The 16991-nt window shown below is 37.6% G+C and overlaps 1 pseudogene; it reads left to right on the top strand.

Annotated features, from left to right (window-relative positions):
* The first annotated feature begins 14573 nt into the window (after positions 1 to 14573).
* On the top strand, positions 14574 to 16513 carry LOC145029569 (kinesin-like protein KIN-4A; annotated as a pseudogene).
* Positions 16514 to 16991: the final 478 nt, after the last annotated feature.

Raw genomic sequence — 16991 nt, 5'->3', positions numbered from 1 at the left:
TAGTTATACAAAACTCCGTTTTTAAAGTAAAAGCATAACTTAGTAGAGAAATGAGTCATTTCAGTAACAATCCAAGTAGAGCATTAGTAAACTATTATAGGTATAGTTTAGGAGAATGATGTTCCTTACTTCTAGTACAATGAAGCACACAAAGAAACAATACTAGAACAGAACGAACAGTGAAGAGAATCAAACATTACTAGAACAGAACATAACAAGTTAAGTTGCTATAACATGAGAACACACAGACATGATCTAATTATACCAATGAATCACCAACGCATTAGTGATAGTTATATTAGGTATACATGATCATATAACTTTAATGTGAATTACACGGCTTGCATGCATTTGTTGGGGTCGCGTTGGGTTCCCTTAATCTCTTTTCATTGAAAGTGTTTAGTAGGGGTTCTAGCTTTCACATTATGACCGTAATAAGACAAATATATTTTTAGGTTATTAGTACATCCGCATGTCATTATAAACGACATCTGTGTACTTACTTTTCCCATTACTTTCATAAAGTGACAATACCACTTGAAAGTTGATCTATTTTCTAGTCAAGATAGTTATAAACTAGGGAGAATATACTTTTACATTTGACAAAGGAACAATCGGGTTTAACACAGAACAGAAGATGCCTTGGTAGAAGGCTACGATTAAAGGTTAGGATCATGATGCTAACTTTATGATTCCTTAATGTATACGCTATAGGATACCTATATGATAGTAGATTCTGATAGCTAATAGGATTTGTGCTCTTCGCTGTAATTCCTGTTCCCGTTGGATGTGGGCTTGCACCGAGGTCACCTAATCTATTATCTACCCGAATCTATATATATCTATGCTTAGTATACATTAAGTCATCATAGGGGTACCAGGTATGGATCAGGTCATAGGACACAGAGTCAACGCACAATTATTCTAGAACAAAACTTACTTATCAAAGTCAGTATTTTTGGTATACAAAACTAGAGATTTCGCATAAGAGGGCTTAATCCATTTATTAAGCCAGTACAGTTTTAGAGACTTTAGGTGAATTAACTCTATAGCACCTTATTTTATACACCATGGTTAGATATAAAACTAATATCCAATAGATAGTCAAATGTGTGTCTTCCCCCGATGTCCTGTTCCCGTTGGCTGTGGGCATATGGCAGATTCCCCCAATTAACTATCTACCCGATATCAGGTTATATATAGCAGTATAAACAAAGCTATTATAAAAGTAATCACCGTAGTCATTATTTTAATATAATAAAAATAGGTTTTCTTAAAAGAACTCTCCATTAGATATAAAGGAACCATTACAAATAACTCCATGAGTAACAAGTGAATACACCAAGGTTATATGTGACAACGATCTAACAACCAATGGAATGTGTGCTATCCGCCTTACTTGTTGCTCCCCGTTGGGTTGTGAGTTTAGGACAGATGCGCCCAATCGATTGTTTATTTACTCTAAGTATATATAACTTGTACCCACTTAGTACCATAGAAAGCCTTGTAGTGTCATTTTACTTAACTTCCATTAAAGTAGGAAATTTAGGATTTTCTAGAGGAACAGGTGAACTTTTCAAAACAGAACTTACAGCTTACATCACTTTTACATATACATTTTCCACATTTTATAGCTTCCTCACATCACTAAAATCTTATGAACTCACCAGCTTAATTGCTGATCTACTCTTTCAAATAACTTGTATTCTCAGGAGACTATTAGACAGGTACTCGTGCTGGGAATTTAGAAGATGGAGCATTACAGCTTCAAGTCTTGTTTTGTTATTTGTTTATGACTTCTATGTTTTGTGAACACACACATCGTAAACACTTTCTTTCTAAATGAAATGGTTGTTCATTACTTGGTTACCATATACATATCTCGTGATACTTGACATGACGTCCTCAACCCGTGAACTTTTCCGCAGTTCCATTTTTGGGGTGTGACATAATGCCAATTAGCCATCACCTGAATACCATCACATGTGACGAGGATCGGATAATCCTTCGAGTAAAAGAATTGTCCCTACTATGGTTGGACTCAAACGAGAGCTGCACAGCCGGGCCAAATCCAACACTCTGAGATTATCAAAACCTGATCCCATGTGATGTGACGTATTCACCTAATGGCTAAATCTCATTACTTAGAGTCCCACAAAGCACAAAGAAAGCAGCATTCGGATACAGGAACTACTCAAGGAATTCTATTATCATAACGAAAAACTGCACTAGCATTCGATGTTGAACTCATACTATTAGGCATAACCTAAACAGGTTATCCTACTGCTGTCTACTCAATTTCTAGCATGCAATTCACATAAGGCTAGAACACAAAAGCAGGAACGTAAGGCATCCTCCTAGATCCTTAGTCCTATTCTAGCATGCTATTCTACTGAAACTAATAAACATAGTATAACATTGTATGGGTACTTTGGGGAATACTTACTTGAGCTCCGCCGGTCGCGCACATCACACACTTCGTTCTTTCATAAAACTCTTTACTTAATATTTTAGAAAAAAATTTCTTTTTTCGAAATCCTTTAATCCTTCGGTTTGAGTTCAGACACTCCTAAAGGTGTGTCCGAATCCCTCAAACCAGGGCTCTGATACCAACTTGTAACGACCCAATTTTCACAGCCAAAAATTTCCTTTTCAAATCTACACTTTGGAAAAGATTTGGGAAATAAACATCATCATCGCATAAACATATTGCATGTCCGAACCAAAACACAAAAACAACCATAATGTCAGAGTACAAATCCCAAAATATATTGTAGTGCAGAAAACAAAGAGAGTGTGTGTAATATGCAGGTACTGCGCCAGCTCTTTCCCCTTCGCTGAAGAGGCACCTGAAACAACAACTGAAAACCGTAAGCATGAAGCTTAGTGAGTCCCCTCACCATACCACATAACATACATATATTTTCAAGCATATCTGGGTGCCCGACCTACACCTTCGGTCCTCTCGACCGGATGTTGACTAGCATATCTGGGTGCTGGTCTCCCCTTCGGTCCTCTTGACCAGATACTGACTAGCATACATGGGTGCTAGTATCCCCTTCGGTCCTCTCGACCGGTTACTGACTAGCATACCTGGGTGCTGGTCTACCCTTCGGTCCTCTCAACCGGACACTGGGGACTATTTCACCCCCTACTACTACAACATAAAATGTATATCATACTAGCACATAAACATAACATAGGTAGTAGCAGCCCTAGATGAATATCACAGAGACAATCATCTAAACATACAATATTACTAGTGGGCCGACATTGTGGCCTTAGACCCACTACCACTGGAAGGTAACTCACCTCGTAGTAGCTGCTGAACTGTGCGGGAATTCTCTGACTGCTACCGTTGCTGCTACTGCTCCAATAATCCTCTGGCTATAATTCCCATAAAACACTCAGTCAGAAACTGACATCTATTCTTAGGGTAAAATGACCATTTTACCCCCGACCAAGTCAAAGTCAAAGTAAACTTTTAGTTGACCTGACTTGCCGAGTTGGCTCGCCAACTCACCGAGTCCCTATCCTTCCATTATACGTCAAACTCGTCTTTACTTGTTGAGTTAGGCGATGACTCGACGACCTTTCCTTCTAAAAGAACACTGACTGAATCCACATCCGACTCGCCGAGTTGTATGAACAACTCGTGGAGTACCATGAAGATTGCATTGAACTCACCGAGTTTATTCATGCACTCACCGAGTACTATGAATTCCCATAACACTTTTCTTAGTCCAGAACGTGGTCACTCCTCGGGACTCCAAAAAACCCTTCCACACTCAACTGGTCCTTATGACCCTTACTGATATGGGACCAAAACCCCTGGACTCGCCGAGTCCAGGAATGGACTCGCCGAGCCTATCTCATTCCTTACCAAGAACTTCGATTACTGATGTACAAAACTTAATCAAATGATAGATCCAAGCCCCTAAACTCGATCTAGCACGTAAAGTTACAAACTTTACGTGCATGCATGGGACATAAGAGCTTGAAAGGCTCTAAAATGGTTCTTTTGTTGCATGGGGCATTCCTTGGTGCAAAAAGCAACCTAGATCTAACTTGTGGCTCATAAAATGACGTGATACAGAAGCCCAACCCCCCAACCATGTGTGCAAACATGGTTGGCCACCAAAAATGGCTTAAAAAGCCCTAAATCACCTCAAAGAGGGATATAAGAAATGAATGAGCAAGGTTCAAACTTTATACCTTCCAAAGGCTGCAAATGATGAATCAAACTCGAATCCTTCAGTCCCCTGTTGATCCTTCTATGCTCTTCCTTCTTCCTTGAGATCATAACTCACAAGAATCACTCAAAAAGCCTTAGATCTTTAGAAAATGGCTAGGGTTTGCTATGAGGAGCGTTTGGAAGCATTAAGGGGGAAAGGAGGTTGCATAAGGTTGTTTAAACAGGGTGGAAACCCCTGGATTAGGGTTTTTGTTCAAACAGCGGCTACTCACCGAGTCCGAGACCCGACTTGCCGAGTCCGTAGCTCAAACCCCACGCCTCATCCCGCTTCTACTCGACGAGTCAGTCCTTCGACTCCCAAAGTCCAAGGCTAAAAATGAAAAAATAAATGAAGATTTAATAACAGAGTACGTATAGCCTATCTGGACCGCTCGACGGGCCTTCGGCCTAACTGAACCCCCTTGCAGGGCCTTCAATCTAACCGGACCGCCCTTGGTATGTTGGCCTTCAACACAAAGCAGGGCCGCCTTAACCCAACTCCCAATCCAACAAGCATGTGCACATAAATATCATACGCTAGCGTATATCATAGCCAAACTTGTCTAACAGATCATCAATCATAGCAACACCCTATAACCAAGATACAAACCTAACCGGTCACTAACATAACATCATTCTACATACCAGGATACCGACCTAACTAGGTTACTAAGCATATCACCGTCTTAATTACAAGGATGTAAATCAATAAGCATAACATGCAATAACTCGGATACAAATCCGAAGAGGGCCAACATTGGTTCCTTAGACCCTGTTGATATAGTGAGGATAACTCACATGACACTGCTGAAGTCCCGCGGATGAAACTCCAGCTACTGGTTGATAGATTCCTGAACTGCCAACATCCACAATACCCATTTAATAATTGGGTTCTAAGCCTAAGGTCTAACTCACACTCTAAAGGACCAATAGTCAAGTAACGGGCCAAAGCCCAACATATAACCCAATTTTCCAAATTAGGCTCAAACCTCTACATGGTCTTTCCTTAAGGCCCATCCATTAATTCTACTCCAAACACTTGGTATTCCCATGGCCCAAAACCACACTGAGGAGGTTCATAGTATAAATTATTGCACTAGTTATCAAAGCACTTTCACAAAATGTACTCGCTCATCGCGATACGATACGTAGAAGTGTTAACATCAAGGGAAATCAGAAAGCACTAGAATGTTTACAAAGAGTACATTGTCGAACACACTAGAGGTATATCATCGTATAATAGACGTTTCTTTCAAATTGGCCAAACTTTGTTCAGTAAAAAGTTTGTTTCTATCATTCGTCATGAGTTGGCGTGGTTCTCACCATACTATGTTCATATTTTTCTATCGCCTTGACCGTCAAATTCATGAAATCTTCGTCATTCGTAACGATAGTCTGACCTAGACCTCAGGTTTGTCCTACATATTCCAAACCCTAAAGTACTCATGCGAAGAGTACTTTTCCTTCCAAAGCCTTGCTGCCGTAGGTTCAGTAGACCATTCCTAAATACCACTCGTCCAGTAGACCAAGTTTGAGCACAGAGGCTAAGGACGAATACAACCCACCGATCACTATTAAGCGTATACACGAGGGTGGTATATGATTATGATTATGCAGATTTAGTATGTGTGCTTCTGCCCTATCTCCTATTCCTTGTTTGGTTGTGGACCTGGGGCAGAGTCGAACATCCGACCATCTAACTAATCTTAATTATATACGACCTATATACACAAGGTAATGACAAATGGACTAGGTATAAATCCGATCATGGACATTAGGGCAAAGTTGTTAGGTCTACAAGCGTGTATTCTGCCAATTAGAGAAGCACAACCCCAGTAGTACTGCTAAGAAAGCCAATTACGGGACGAAATTCCATCTAACGGGGGGATGATGTGACAACCCAAAAATCTGTGCCTTGAACGTTCATCCAATCAACTCAATCGTGTGTCAGTCTCATTTCTTCTATCTTTTAGCCTTGTTTAGAGTCTGTTTTAAGGTTCAAATCTCAATACATTCAAGCATTGGGTTTAGGGATGTATCAGCTAAAGTTCTTCGCGTTGAAATCGAGCCGAACACTCCATCAGAGGTTGTGTATGGCTGTACACATGAGTGTGAAACCGTACACACGTGTGTGCGGCCATATACCCATGTTGGCCATACACCTCCTCCATAAGAGTGAAATCCCATCATTTCTAAGCCATTTTTGCAATTTCCAAGTTAAGAACTCGAGTTTTCACTCAACTATCATCAAGCTTTCACCCCGATCTTCAAGAATGTAAGCCTTTATTCCGTGTTGATTAGTTGTCAGTCTTCTTAACCTAGTAACACCCTTTGATTTCATCCATTGCAAATCATCTTTTGGGTAGATCTTCAAACCTTCATCCATTTCACCAAGAACACACCCTTGTTCTTGGTGATTGTGAGCCGTCTTAGGCCTCCAAATCGTAAGTACTCCTTCCCTATTCTTAGTACATGCTAGGATCACTTGATTAACACCTTAAAATCGCCCAAATCTGAAGATCATAAGGAGTGTATAGTCGTGCACTCATGTGTGGCCGTACACCCCTCAAAACACCCATAAAGGGCATCCAAAATGCAAATCTGGCTTCAACACTTGATGAACAATAGTCCCACAAGCTTCCCTATCATTCAAGCAAACTTTTGTGTACTTATTACCATGAGTGTATAGCCATACACTCCATGGCTATATACCCATGTCCGCACACTCCAATTAGTGGCCATACACTCCCCTTAGATGAATCACATGTGATTCAAACACTTGGTCCAAGTGTTTCCTAGTCCCTAAAAGTGTTTCCTTGCATGTGGTTGCTTCTAACCACTATATTCATGCCAATATATGTCAATATATGTCATTTAGGACTCGTTTGTGTCTCAGGACTTCATTCATGGAACTCCTCATCCTTACGTGCATATTCATTTGAATCACCCACATATGGTGAGTTCATACCTCTATAATCAATCCTTTAAACTGTTTTAAATGCTTTTAAGGGGGGGATACAAGTTGAACACAATGATGATTGTGTAAATGTTTGTTATAAACATCTTTCAAAATATTACTTATGTCTTTTATAAGTGATCAAAACATTTCAAAAACTCTTTTTAAGTTATGTTACTTTGTAGTTTATATAACTCCGTTTTTAAAGTACAATCACAACATAGTAAATAAATCAGTCTTTTCAGTAACAGTTCAAGATACTAGTAAAATACAATAGGTATAGTTCAGGGGTACAGTTCATACTAGATACTAGAATATACTATAAAGATAATCAGGGAGGTACATACAATACACGATAACATAGGGATCATACTATAAAGAGAAACACGGAGGAAGATACAATACGCGATAACATAAAGAACATACTGAGATACTATAACAGAAAGAACATACTAAATGCTATAGCAGGAAAACAATACGGGATCTAACTATACCAATAATCACTAACTCATTGTTCTAAACAAAAGGTGATAGTAAATTAGGTTTACATGATCAAATAACTTTAATGTGAATTTACACGGCCTAGCAATTTGTTTGCAGAAGTCGTGTTTGGTCCCAAGAATCTCTTGCAGGGAGAGCGTATAGTATGGGTACTATCCATCACATTAAGACCTTAACAAAAAAAACATGTATTAAGGTAATCAATACGTCAGGATGTCAATTCAAAAGACAACTGTGTACTTCAATTTTTCCCATTAATTTCATATTGTGATAGTTCCACTTGAAAGTTAATGCAAACTATTTTCGAGTTAAGATAGTTATAAACTAGGGAAAACTTACATTTTACAAACGACAAATAGATCAGTCGAATCCAGTACATTCTGTAGAAAGGGGGGCTATAATGCTAAGTTTATGATTCCTTAGTGTATACACCATGGTCATATATTAATCGGATCCAACATGTAGTAGGATGTGTGATTTCCGCTTCATTACATGTTCCTTGTTTGGTTGTGGCATTAGAGCAGATTCACCCAGCCTATTATCTATTCGATCTTAGCTTTATATATATTGCGTATACACCAAGTAATCATAAGGAGTACCAGGTATGGGCCGGGTCATAGTACACTAATTCAATGCACCGTTTTCTAGTACAAAACATACTTTTCAATTAGAACATCTGATATACAAAACTAGAAACTTACCAGTAAAGGGTATAATCCATTTTATTAAACCAGTATAAATGTAAAGGACCTTATGTGGTTAACTCTATGATAACTTTGTTTATACATCAGGGTTATATATAATTAATACCCGATAGGTAGTTGGATGTGTGCTTTCTGCCTCATTTCTTGTTCCTTGTTTTGGTTGTGGGCTTAGGGTAGATTCACACAATTAACTATCTATTCGATATTAGATTATATATAGCTAGTATAAACTCAATGATTATAGAAGGAACCACTGTGGTTACCATTTTTACTAAAAGAAATAAGGGTTTTCTTAAACAATCTTTTCATCAAATATAAAGGAACTATTACAGTTAACTCCATGAGTACCAAGTGAATACACCATGGTTATATACAATGAAGATCTAACTAACAATGGGATGTGTGTCTTCCTCCTCATTTCCTGTTCCTTGTTTCGTTGTGGGCTTAGGGTAGATACACACAACCGATTGTTTGTTTACTCTGGGTTTTATATAACTTTTATCTATTTAGTATTCATAGAAAGGATTGTAGAGTCATTTTTACTTATCTTTCATCAAAGCAGGAAATATAGGATATTCTGGAGGAACATACAAACTTTTCTAAACAGAACTTACAACTTACTACAACTTTCTTACAACTTCTGACATCACTAAAATCTTATGAACTCACCCGCTTAAATACTGATCTACACTTTCAAAATAACTTGTATTCTCAGGAGACCAGTAGACAAGTACGCGCACTGGGATTCAGAGGATGGAGCATAATAGCTTCATGTCTTGTTTTGTTATTTCCATATGTAGTCTATGTTTTGTGAACCACATACTTTGTAAACACTTTCTTTCTAATGAAATGGTTGTTTATTACTTTGATTAATATAATGCATGTCTTGTGATACAAAACATGACGTCCTCCACCCCCGAATGTTTCTACCATTCCGGTTTGGGTGTGTGTAATAATAAGTGATCATATAACCCTCTGTTCTCAAGCTATCAGCCAGACAAATACATGGAACATTGTTGTACTTATTGTACAACAGTTGTTTCTCGATCTCAGATTTTTTCGACATTGAACTAAGTTGAACACATCAATTAGGTTCTGACTTGGCCTAACATATAAGTGAAAACCAAATCATTGAGGGGCCTAGATATCGCCTTTATTGCTAGAAGGAACAAATAAAATTTTACTCATATGACAAAAGCATGTTTTATGACATCAAGTTACTGATGCGTTTCCATACAATCAATGGATAACCAACTCATAGTCAACAACTCACATCTCTAGGTTTGAAGATATATATGATATTACCATCTCATGATCACTCAAGATAAATTCCATGAAGTGATACAAGTGAGTGTGGGTTTAATCTAAAACTCAGACCTTATGAGCACTCATGAATGTTGCAGCAACCATTGCAATGTCTAATGCACCTTAGAAAAATCTTAGAAGCCAAATTCATGATAGTCTTAATTCAATACTTACTTCCAACGTATGACTGACTGTGGAGAGTTTTGAATAAAATAATTATTCTGGAAGTCAAAACATGCAAAGTTGAAACAATAGTAAATGATTAACACAAGATAGTAACACTTCACTTATAAATAACCAACAACTTTTATTTAGTCATCAAATGTCAATTACATTTTTCAAGTTTTAGAAATAGCTATCTAATTATTAAAACTAATATCGTCTCTCAGCCTGATGCTCCTCGCATGCTGCAAATGCCTAACCCTAGTCCGTTCCTTCGTGAGGGGATCTGCAGGGCTCTCTTATAACGATACCCTCTTTTCCATGAGGAGTCCTTCATCTATCTTGTGTCTTTTGAAGTGATATTTTTTTGTCAATCAATCTGGATCTACCATGATCTCTTGGTTCCTTGGTAAGGCAACCGCACCATTATTGTTACAGAAAATATCCATAGGCTCCTATATAGCTGGTACAACTCCAAGGTCTCCAATGAAGTTATTCAGCCATATCACCTCCTTTTCTGCTTCAGTTGCTTGTATGTACTCTGATTCAGTGGTAGAATCAACTACTGTCTCCTGCTTGGAACTTTTCCAAGTAATTGCTCCTCCATTCAGGGTAAAGACCCAGCCTGAATGAGAGCAGAAATTATCCCGATCAGTCTGAAAACTAGCATAGCTATACCCTACTACTCTGAAGTCATCACTCCCACCGAGAGTAAGAACCCAGTCCTTAATCATTCGTACATACTTGAGAATATTCTTTACAGTAGTCCAAGGAGCCTTGACATGGTTTCCCTAGTATCTGTTGACCATGCTCAAAGCAAAGGCCACATCAGGGCGAGTACAAGTCATAACATACATGATCGCGCCAACAGTGGAAGCATATGGTAATCAACTCATCTCAGCTATCTCAGCCTTTATATTTGGACTCTGAGTTTTACTCAGTCCGGTATTATGCTGGATTAGTAACTCCTCTTTCTTGAAATTCTCCATGTTGAACTTTTTCAACACTTTATCCAAGTAGGTACTTTGACTAAGTCCAATTAGTCGTTTATTCCTGTCTCTCAGTATCCTTATCCCTAGGATATAGGCAGCTTCTTCAAGGTCTTTCATAGCGAAACACTTCCCATGCCAAGACTAACCTCCTGCAAAGTTGGGATGTCATTTACTATGAGTAGTATGTCATCCACATACAGCACCAAAAAACTAACTATACTCCCACTTGCCCTAACATATACACATGACTCATCCTCGCTCCTCAAAAAACCAAACTCTTTGAATTTGTCATCGTAACAAAGATTCCATGTACGAGATGTTTGTTTCAATACATAAATGAATTTCTCGAGCTTACACACTCTACTAGGGTACTTTGCATCGACAAAACCCTCTAGCTGATTCATGTAAACATCCTCAACCGACTTTCCATTAAGGAAATCGGTTTTCACATCCATTTTCCATATTTCATGATCATGAAATGCAGCTATGGCTATCAAATCTCTAATAGACTTGATCTTTGCTACTGGTGAGAAGGTCTCATCAAAGTCAACTCCGGGATTTTGAGTAAAGCCCTTCGCTACCAGTCACACTTTGTAAGTGTTCACCTTCCCATCTATGTCGATCTTCTTCTTGAAGATCCATTTGTACGCAACTATCTTACGACCTGGTACATTGTCAACCAAGTTCCAAACTTGATTGTCATACATGGACTGAATCTCGCTGTCCATAGCCTCCTTCCATTTAGCAGACTCGGGGCCTGCCATGGCTTCCTTGTAATTATTATGTTCATCCAAATTTATCAATGTACTGTCACTGATAAATGTATCACCTTCAGTAGTGATGTGATAACCATAATAAAAATCAGGTGTGTTCCTAACCCTAGTGGAATGCCTCGGAGGTACGGACTTATCTATTGGCTCAACATGAGTTTCCTCCTCAGGTTGGTCGCTTGTGTTTGAGGTTCCTTCACCGCTTGACTCTTGAAGTTCTTCAAGGTCAATTTGTCTCACACTGTCTCTGTGGCTTATAAATTCTCTCTCATGAAAGACTCCTCCCCTTGCCACAAAGACCACATTCTCACTGCATCTGTAGAAGAGGTAACCAAAGGATTTATGTGGGTAGCTCATGAAAATACACCTCTCGCTTTGGGGTTCAAGCTTGTCGTGAGACTCGCGCCTCACGAAAGCCTCGCAACCACAAATCTTGATGTGGTCTAGATTTGGTACTTTCTCAGTACACATCTCATGAGGTGTTTTGGAATCCTTTTTGATAGGGACTAGATTAAGGATATGGGCGGCAATCTCTAAGGTATACCCCCATAATGACATTGGTAACGAAGCTCGACTCATCATGGAACGAACCATGTCCAAAAAGGTTCGATTGCGCCTCTCAGCCACACCATTCAATTGTAGTGTCCTAGGAGGTATGAATTGTGAGACGATCCCACATTCCTTAAGATAGTCAAGGAACTCAATACTAAGATGCTCTCCTCCCCGATCGGATCGGAGCATCTTGATGTTCCTGCCCAGTTGATTCTCCACTTCCTGCTTAAAGTCTTTGAACTTTTCAAAGGTTTATGACTTATGCTTGATTAAGTAGATATATCCATATCTACTTTAATCATCACTACAAGAAAACAACCCTTTAATGACGCGCAAACAATGACACTTGCTGATAGACGACGCGCATTTGTAAGTGCCCTAAAAGATAATGTCAATTTTGCAAAATTTGAAGGATAGTGGGCACGCATTTGTACGCACCGTAAGATTAGTGTCAGAATAGAAAAAAAAATGCGGAGGGCGCCTTTCATAAAATGTGTGTCATGTAAATGTGTCGCTTTATAATTTTAAAGTGAAATACACGTTTTAGGCGGGAAATGAAATCGATGAAAATTATCCCCGCCTATTGAATCCCCAAAATTAATCGCCCCACCTCTTTTATTAGCAAGAAAAAGCCCTAGGTCTCTCATCTTCATCTTCAGTATCATCAAACATCTCGTTCATCGGATCTCTACTCGATCTCCTTCTTATCAGTATCATCAAACATCTCGTTCATACTCTGCATTATTTCCATCGTTCTTCCCTCTCCTCACTGATCAATACCCCAAAAACCCTAATATCATAACCACTCCTCTTTTCTCGCACAACAAAATCCCAAAACATCACCAAATACTAAATTCCACAAAATCATTGTGACCATTTTAGCTAGGGCTTTTTTCAAGAACGAAAACACTCTCGCATCTCTCTTAGCTCTGAAACAATGGACGATTCACCTTGCTTCGCCTTTGGTCACTTCTCCTCCGGTGACGTGAGGCCTTCCTCATTACAAATCGACCAACGATAAGCTAATACTTATAACAGAATCGTTTCACTCTCAATTGGGTGTGAGACTCCTCCATTGCACTGATGACTATGAATGTGACTCTTCCACCACACCTGTGATTGCATCCCGTCTCACCTCCGTGGCCGCTACCTTAATAGGTTTATCTATTAAATTAGATTTTTCTTTTCAGTTAAAAATCGATTTCGTCCCTTCCCAAGCTCTTCATCTCTTCACTAAAATCATTGTTCAACTATCCACTAAAATCTTCACGGTTTCTTTAATTTCACTCCAAGGGTTATTTGATAGCTCTTTTATGGTTTATTCCCTATACTGAATCGAGAGTCAAGGTTGTTGGTATGAATTCACAATTCCCCTTCAATCCTTCATCACACATTTAACCCTAGATCTTCGGATTCTATAACTAATAGGGTTCAACTGATCAAGAAGCGTCATTTAACTCTTTATTTTTCTTGATTTTAGGTTGATTTACGTTTGGAATTTTGTTAATTTTGGAATTAGGTGCAACTTTCCTATTGCCGAGACTTCTGCGTCCCTCCCTTCAGCATCGTTGCCACCCTCTAATTTGCACCGCCTCCATCGTCGGCTTCCCCTCTACCTCCGATAACTTCTCCATTCATGCTTTTGCGTCCTCCAGCTTCTGCAGGTAAGGTTTCCATTTCCTTCTTATTTGAAAATCATGTTCTAAATATGTAAATGTAGTTCTTCTAGAACTGTTTGAGGCTGAAATCGAGTTCCAGATTTGTATATTTAGTTTTTTTTGTCTTTTCTTTTTCCTCTAAAAATCGAAGTAAAATATTTCTTTAAGTTTCACCAAATAACTTTCAAAATCCATATCAGATCACAAAGTTATTTATTCCATTCATCATGTTTTTGTTTATTTTCCTTGAAGTCAAGATTCAAGATCTGGGGGTTATCAACCATCGGTGTTAGCTCTAGCTACAATGGTTCATATCATAGATAAAGTTGACTTTTTAAACTACATGTGACTATCCGGATTAGTTTCTTGATGTACTCAAAAGCACCGAATATTAGAGAAGTTAGAAACAAGGCTTTCTTTAAGGGCAAAGGGAATTTGTGATGTTGTGTTTGATCACGTAAGGATGCAGTAGCTTTTAATTAGATTAGTAGCAGGTGTAGTAAATATAAAATTGATTGAAATGCTTGGTTAATTATCTCTTCTGTGTAGAGCTCTAACTCCTTTGTACGTAGTTTTGTGCCCAGCCAGCTTCTGGCTTGGTTATTTCAGTTTTCTAAAAAAAAACAATATCACATCATAATTTCAGGGTGTTCTAGACAATGGGATGGATGTGGAAGTAAAGATACTATCAAAATCATCTGGACAAGGTTCACAAGATAAAATGAATTAATATTATGTCATGGTCATATCGGAGATGAGAAGCTTCAATGCTGTAAAGTTTACTGAATTCCTCACTTGGTTGTAATGGATTCTAGACATCTAATTTGGGTTTTTATTTTTTATTTAATCGATCCTTGATTTTAGTCTAAACCATGTTTGAGTTTTGTTACCTAAGATTTGGTAGATCTTAGTATCAATTCTGATGATCGAGAAATTGATTAATCTTTGTTTATGTTACAGGTGCAACTTGGTACACATTCCTTCACTTTCGATCATGTCTATGGAAGCTCTGCTTCCCCATCATCCTCCATGTTTGAAGATTGTGTTTCTCCTCTTGTTGAGGGTCCGTTTCAAGGATATAATGCTACTTTTCTAGCTTACGGCCAGGTATAAATTTCTCACGATTCAAGTAACAAAGATGTATTCTATTGTTTATCATAGTTCTTTACGTGTTGATTCAACTAACAAAAATGTATTCTATTGTTTATCATAGTTCTTTACGTGTTCTAATTTCACAGACCGGTTCAGGGAAGACATACACCATGGGAACCAGATTCAAAGATGGTTACCAAACCGGAGTTATTCGTCAATCCATGGCTGCTTTATTCAACAAAATCGAAAGTTTACAAGATCAAATAGAGTTCCAGTTGCATGTTTCCTTCATCGAGGTGTGTTTTTTATACCTATAAGTAGAATTGTAAATAGCTTTCTTACTTTACACCTGACTGAAAGATTTTGCTATGAAGATTCTAAAAGAAGAAGTGTGAGACTTGTTGATACTAAATCTGAGATATCATCAAATAGGTAGAATGAGAAAGTGAATATTCTAGGGAAACTTCTAATGGTGTCATAACGCTTGCTGGATCTATTGAATGTAGTGTTAAGGCATTAAAAGAAATGAGTGATTGACTTGAGCATGGATCATTGAGCAGAGCAACATGAAGTACAAATATGAATAATCAATCAAGGTAATTAATCTTTGAATTGTCTTTTAAGTAATATAATATATTATATATGACATATATGATATATATTTATGACATTTTCAACTTTTTGTGTAGTCGATCACATGCAGTTTTCACAATCACATTGGAACAAATGAACAAGACAATCTCGAATGATTCTATGTGTGATGAATATTTGTGTGCCAAATTGCATTTAGTTGATCTTGTTGGTTCAGAAAGGGCTAAAAGAACAGGACTAAAACCAGGAGTGAGTAGACAAAAGTTGCAGCTTTTGTCTCACACAAAAGACATAAATACCCTCATCCTCATTATTGGAAAAAGGAAATAACCTGCCTAATAACTTGATTTGTTGAACATGAGTTCATATTTATAAGGGTCTTCTTGCACTTGGAAATGTCATAAGTGCCCTTGGTGATGAGATAGTAAACTTACTTACCTCTTACTGGTTGGATACTATTAATTAACTATCTTTTTAATGCAAATCGGTTTATTGCTTTTAGTTTAATCTAAATATGTTTTACCAAACTGATAGGACTCACTTGGTGGGAACAACAGAATCGTTATGATAGGTAACATATATAATTTATAGTATTGTTTATTATTTATAATTATAATTTTGTTTATTATTTAAAATCTTTGGTATTAAGTAAACATATAATTTTTCCTAATTTCAGCTTGTGTTAGTCCTGCTGATATAAATGCTGAGGAGACTCACAACACTTTAAAGTATGCAAACAGGGCTCGAAATATATAGAATAAGCCTGTGGTAAGTTTGAGTTATATGCTAGAAATAGCAACATGCTTTCATTGATTTGCTTATTATAGAAAAAGTATTACAGTGAGATGCTATATATAATACACAAATAAATCATTACTTTTTTAAACAATTTAATAGGTGAATAGGGATCCGGTGTCTAGTGACATGTTAAAAATGTCAACAACTGGAATGCTTGCAAGCAGAACTTTGTGCTCGTGGTGGAGATTCTACTGTTGAATTATAGGTATAAATTATAATATGAATATCATATTTATTTTATATAATAAACCTTTATTCTTTAATTTCTTATAAATTTGTTGTATCGCATAAAAAAATTAGTGAGAGTGGTATGTTTTTATTTTAATTTTTTTATATAAACCTAAAATTATTTGTATTTCATCTTCTTTTTTAATGATAATGAATATAGGCGATTCTGGTGTGATAGGATGGAAACAACAAAAGAGTTGGAGCATACTCTTCTCCAAGACTTCACGGATAAAGAGTTACATGAGTTAAATAAAAGTTTGGATACTTTTTGAAAGAAATTTATAATTTTTAATGCATAAATGCATCATTATCAAAGTCTATTTAAGACATTTGGTGAATATTTAAAACAAGAAGTTATTGTTGCAAATGTTTTGTTATGATCCTGCTTATGACAAGTCACTTCAGCAGCTAAAATGCTTCTTGAGGTTAGTAGTGGACAAATGAGTTG

The sequence above is a fragment of the Lactuca saligna genome, chromosome 2 (genome assembly GCF_052625555.1).
Source record: "Lactuca saligna cultivar CGN05327 chromosome 2, ASM5262555v1, whole genome shotgun sequence".
Classification (NCBI taxonomy): Eukaryota; Viridiplantae; Streptophyta; class Magnoliopsida; order Asterales; family Asteraceae; genus Lactuca; species Lactuca saligna.
The sequence above is the reverse complement of the archived record's forward strand: the minus strand, read 5'-3'. Positions and strand labels throughout refer to the sequence as shown.